The following is a 6,158-nucleotide window of genomic DNA, read 5'->3' as shown; positions in this document are numbered from 1 at the left end:
ATTTATGAAGAAAAATCTGAAGCAAGAGAAAAAGACATCTCGTTTTCTCAGCAAGAGGTGGAAATGGCAAATCTTCATGTTTTTCAAGATCCTCTGGTAAGTTTGTTGCAGGCAGCAGTGAAGGTGATTATTGTAGTAGTCAGTGATGAAGGAGATCATGGTAAATTAGCTTTTTGGAGGCCCAGTTACAAGCATCTACAATTGACTAGAAGATCTGATAGGAAGAATCAGTCAAGAAGCCATCTTCTTGATTGGTTGCATTGGCATTTTGATGTAGTTTGATGATATATTGTCTTGTAAGAAACAAAGGTGGCCATGTACTACCACCAAACTTTAAGTTCTAAGTCCAGGTCTTTGCCATTTCGAGTTAGTTTGTTAGAGTCAAGTTTTTCAGTCATTTCAGTTTGCATTCAGTCAGTTTGAGTCAAGTTTCAGTCAATAAATGAGTCTAAGTCTTGTGTGGTTTGTCGAAATGATGACTCCATAGCCCAATGGATGAAGGTACTATCTGCTCTCCCAAAGATCTGCTGCTCCTGGCACCTCCACGGAGTGGCAGCTGCCATCCCAATTGGAGCCAATGTTAGTCTTAGTCTTGTCAGTCCTCTGTCAGAGTCAAATTCACCAAGGTTTATTTCTCGTCATTTGTAGTCATCAAATGCCATTTTGGTCAAAAAGAGTCATTTTAATTCTTGAGTCCAGGGTTTTGTCTCCAGAAGTGTGAAATAATGCTTGCAGGCCAGAGGGAGGTTCAGTCAGTTTTTATTTTAGGAATGTTATCATCAATAATGCGAGATTGATCCTTCATCAAAACCTTGTTTTGAAGAAGAAATCGTCAAATGTGTTTTTGTAATAAATATGTAATTTGTCAAAGTGTTTCAAAGTTGTACAACTCTTCAATGGCAGCAGCTTTAGCTGCTCCTATCCCTGCAAAAGCACAAACAGAAAGAACATCATCAGCACAAAGAGACAAAGCAAAATCAAACAAAACAGAGTTTGCATTCAAATGCCAGAATGCCAAAATTATACAACTTGGTTTGCCGAATCAGAAAAAATCAAAGTCATGTCTTTGTGAAAACGATTCTATGTGTATCAATGTCAGTTTTCCATTCAAAGGGTTGATTGAAGTCGAGGTTTAGTGAAGAGAAAGGTCAAGTTGGAAACATCAAGAGCAAATAGTGTTTGGAAAAGGCCAACTGTGTGAATTTAAGGCAGTGCAGTGCACAAGCTCAGTGGCGCGACGCACTGGGCGCGCGCGGCGCATAGGGACCTTTTCCGTAGTGTAAAATTGCATGGGTGCGGCGCATACAGCCCATGTGGTGCACTGGGTCCTTAGCGCGGAGCATATAGCCTCAAGCCCGAAAATTGCTTGAAATTGCACCAATTCACTCATACCTTGCATGAATTCTCCAGATATCTGATCAGAATGCACATTCAACATATGTTGATGCACCTTTAGGCCCTGATGCTTATTGAGAATACAAAGCCTTGCTTTTGCAGGATTACTAAGAGCTTGTTTTGAAATCTGACTTTGCCCAAATATTTGTAGAAACAGATGACGTTGGAAGCTGAGTACAAAATCAATAGGTGTTACGTGAAAGCATTGCTATCAAGGAAGAGGATAGGTTGTGGCCAACTTCAAGTGAAGCCACAATTTCTGGTCTTGAAGACAATTCCCCTGGAAAGGGCTTAGATGATCTCAGTTCTACAATGACAAAGGAAGAGTCTTGGAAACAGATAAAAGTATCAGTGAAACACTTTCCTATGGTCTTTTGCCCACTTTCACCCAGATTCTTTGTTTTACCATCAGAGAGTGCCATTGCAGAATCGCGCCTATCTGACAAGTTTCAAAATTCTTTGAGCCCAGGGTTGCCAGCGATTAGTATGGAATTGACTTCTGATGGGGATGATATTCCACCAGGAGCAACTCTAATTGCACACTTTCTTCATCATCTTGCTGGTCAGATGAATATGGAAATGGAGATTTTTACTTTGGGCCCACTATCTCAAGCTATTGGAAATGTTTTGACAGATTTATCGAGCCTTTATGATGTGGGAGGGCGTACAAAATGATCAACAAGCCTACTACTTATAGACCACTCTCTTGATCTTGTGACACCATGCTGTCATGGTGATTCACTGGGTGATCGAATGTTCTCAGAATTGCCTAGGAGGCACAGAAGCATATTCACTCCACAATCAACAGATAATGGTGCAACCATCACAGTCAACTCATCTTCTTTGCGAGATCGTACAACCAATTTTAGAATTCCACTAGAGAGCATTTTCAATCCAGGAAATTCTATGAACAATGGGGGCCATTTCTCTAATGAGGGTGTGACTGTATTTTTATCAGGTTGGAAGGGGAGTTCTGGTTTGCTAACTTCAGGTGCACATGATGATAAGAGTAGAAATCTTCTCCTAGAGAAAGGGTGCAGTCAGCTAGATCCAATGTATGGGTCACTTGCTTCTTCTGGAAGTTGTAACGATGTGCACTGTTTAGAAGCATTACTTGAGAGATGAACAAAAGATGGGACGCTGCTTATAAATAAATGGCTCCAAGAAGAAATCCATCAAGAAAAAGTTAGTATAAGAAGTCGCCTTGGTGCTGTTACAGCATCTGATTTGCGTTCCTTCATAAATGCCTTAGCCTCAAACCCAGCAAGCATCATGAGAAATAGAGGGATCATCCAACTAGCAAAAGCTGCTGAAGTGGCCCTGAGTGAGCCATGGAGTACATGTTGGGAGGCTTTTGCAAGTGCAGAGAGAATGTTGATGCTGAGTGCTGGAGATACAAGCCAAAGTCTCTCTAGTCAAATACAAGATCTTATTAATCGAAGTGTTATATGGAGAACCCAAAATCAAGGCAAGGGTCATGAACCACCTCCTGGTCTTCTTTCAATTCGAGATGCCATAATCCTTTCAATTGTTGGTTATTCCTTAGCTAGGGAAAATTTCGAAAGTTCTCGCTCTGGAGGTCCATTCTCATGGGAAGAGGAACATTCTTTGAAAGAAGCAATTGTAGATGCGATTCTTGAATGTTCTCCAGGTATCAACATTGGTTTCCTTCATGGTTTAGAGGGGGCATTAGAATCACACTGGAAAAACTTACAGTCGAAGAATCTCAATGAAGCCCAACCAGAGCAATCATGTAAAGTTGAAGATCATAGTTCCATTGATTTTGGTGATCAGTGGGGCAGCTGGGAGGGTGAGTCCAATGCTCAATGTGGCTACCTGCATCGGCATTCACCAGGTGAGAGGCAGTTGGAATGGTAGCGGTGGCCCCTTTGGCATCTTTGCGAAAGAGAGAAGAAACAACCATCTACATGTGTTTTCATCACTAGCATGCCTCTCCCAATAACACGAAGTGGGTGCCTGAATCTACTCTTGATACCTGTCGTTAATTCTGCATAAGAAGTAACTATGCACGATTTAATTTATAGCCTATAGGTGAATGCATTCGGAATTTGATACCCCTTAACATTCCTGGTCAAGGAGCCTTGAGTTGGCATGTCTATATCATAGAAAAGATTCCAATTTTCACTCTGTTCAAATTCTGTGCTTAATATGTTATAACCTAGGTGGAAAATCAAAGACAGACAGCCAAATCAAAGCGAAATAGCTACCACAGCAGAAAGAATGGAGATAATATAGAGCATATAGCACCATGAAATTCTTTTAGGACACATTGGGAGATATGCTTGTAAAACTAGACATCTGGATGTTGATTATAAAAAAATTGGTTTTAATTCAAACGGGGAAGGTGATGAGTCAAAGCCCGAAATGCCACAAAGACATCTACCGTGGCAAAGAAATAGGATCCGACAGTCAATTTTTGGGTACAGTTGTAAAATCAAAGTGTCTATGTTCCAGATTTCGTCTTTTAATTGGTCATCAACAAGAAAAATGTACTGTTGCTCCTTTTTAGAGCAGAATTTTCCTATTCTCACGATTTTAGGTGAAATCGCCCCTATTCTCATCGATCTCATTTCTCATTCCTGAGTCTATTTATGTTATGAAAATTATGTGTAAATGGTTCTGAGTTCTGGGAGAGGTGTGAAGGAAAACTTCACTGTACAGTTTTTGACAGGGATTTAGTGAAAAGATACAGCTCTGACTCCTGTGATTCTTGTGGCGTGAATTTAGCATTTGTCTTTCCTTTTTTTTTTCATATGTAGCTGGTTGTGTTTTACATTTCATTTTATAATCATTTCTAAATGAATACCTTTAAGTGAGAAGGCCATAATCCAGTTTACTGCTCTGCCTTGGGAAGGTATTCATGTTCTGTGTTTTCTTCTGTTTGATAAGGATTCATCTATTGCCCTTGTCAACCTCTCAGCAGTCTTTCCATTCCATATAATTTCAAAATTGAATGCCAAATTTATTGCTTGTCTTGCCTATTGAGATAATCTGTGTCTCAGATTTAATCTCTCTTCTCATGTTGTTCTTGATCCTACACTGCCCAGAAAACCCAGTCATTTATCAAAATACCCTCTCTTATCTATTTACAAGCCTAAAATCAGTTCCCATTTTAAGTCATCTCGCACCCTATTGCTCATTTTATCGAGATTTACTGGAGAGAGCCCTCTCCTATCCTCGTAGGGCTAGCTACGAGGCTGAGCGTGGTATGGTGTTATCTTGAATCCTTCCTTCCTTCAGCCTAAGGCATATTTGAGCACTAACAAGAAGTGTCTGCCAATGGAGAGAAGTGGGATCTGTAGACTCTTACTTGTTTTCAACTTCATGGTATCCTTATTGCTTTTGAGATGAGGAAATGAGGTCCCTCGGAAGTCAGAGAAGCCACATCTAAAGCATATTCAAAGGGAAAAGAAAAAGAGGAACACAAGGAATTAAGATACATATTAGAAGAAGATAAGGTGAAATTTGTAAAGAAACTTCGACTAGGCACCAGAAGGTTCATAGGTAAGCGTCCCTTCAATTATTTTTCTTGTGGTAGTGTTGGTCATTACACTACTAAATTTCCTCATAGGGACAACCATGCGAAAGGGAAAGATTCTGTAAAAATTAATAGGAGACTGTTTGATAATAGAAAAATTTATTATACTCATGAAGATAGCAATGGCTTGTCAAATAGTCAAGAAGGTGAATCTAATCAAGATATTAAATTACTCATGGATCTTGAGTCTAATGATAAATTTGTGGATGCATTAGAAGAAAATTATTTCTTTGAAAAAATTACTCAACTCAAAATTTGCTTGGAAGAAAACAAAGTAGTCATAGATACTTTGAATCATTAACTCGTAGAAAAATAAAAGCATAATGAGAAATTTGAATGTGGAGTATTAAATCTAAGAAAGGAACTTGAGAAAATAAAAACTTTGAATCTTAGATTTGCTAATGGATATGAAACCTTAGATGAAATTATCAAGGTACAATGCTCTCCTCATATGAAGACAAGTCTTGGATACACTCGAGAAATATATCAATGAGAAAATTCTTTAGCCACCACCTGAAGCTATCTAAGCGCACCAAAAAATAGTCAGCAAAGCTTTGATAATACAACCAAAATCAGTCAGCAAAGCTTTAGCAATACAACAAAACCTAGCCAACAAAACAATAGTCCTCAGCAAAAGAATAAAGTCATTCCACATGCATATCATGTTCATTCCAATCCATGGATGAACAACAACAAAAGCTCCAGTCAAAAGGTAAACAACACGAGAATATTTTATGTTCACATAAATTTCTTCTTTAATGGACAATGTTTCTCATGTCATAATTTTGGTCATAAGGCTGCTTAATATGTTACATATGAAACTATCATGACTAGAGAAGCAAGAAAACAAAGGAATTAGACAGGAGTCAAGAAGAACTCATATAATATATTCTCACCTCCTATAGATGAAATCAAATGCTCAACTTGCAATAACTTTGGTCATGACGAATATGAATGCAGGAGAAAATTATAGCCAACATCTCAAAAGGAACATCTATCAACAAATTCTAAGGTATGGAAAAGGAAGGAGGTATAGTTCGAAAGTTGTGGCATAGGATTGTTTGGATAAGAAAAATAAAATCAATGGTGCAATAATAGAGGATGCTCAAAACAAATGATAAGTGATAAAGATAAGATTATTTCATACAATGCTTTAGAGAAAGAAAAGAATGTCACTTTTGGAAATGACTCACCTACTGTCATT

General features: G+C 38.5%; 1 pseudogene; it reads left to right on the top strand.

Moving 5' to 3' along the window:
* The first annotated feature begins 896 nt into the window (after positions 1-896).
* LOC149142525 (sec1 family domain-containing protein MIP3-like) lies at positions 897-3,273 on the top strand (annotated as a pseudogene).
* The last annotated feature ends 2,885 nt before the right edge of the window (positions 3,274-6,158 follow it).

Source organism: Pinus tabuliformis, chromosome X, assembly GCF_031772625.1.
Source record: "Pinus tabuliformis cultivar Carrire ecotype Pingquan chromosome X, CPIR1, whole genome shotgun sequence".
In the NCBI taxonomy this organism is placed as follows: domain Eukaryota; kingdom Viridiplantae; phylum Streptophyta; class Pinopsida; order Pinales; family Pinaceae; genus Pinus; species Pinus tabuliformis.
Note: the sequence above shows the minus strand (reverse complement) of the source record. Positions and strands in the feature narration are given on the sequence as shown.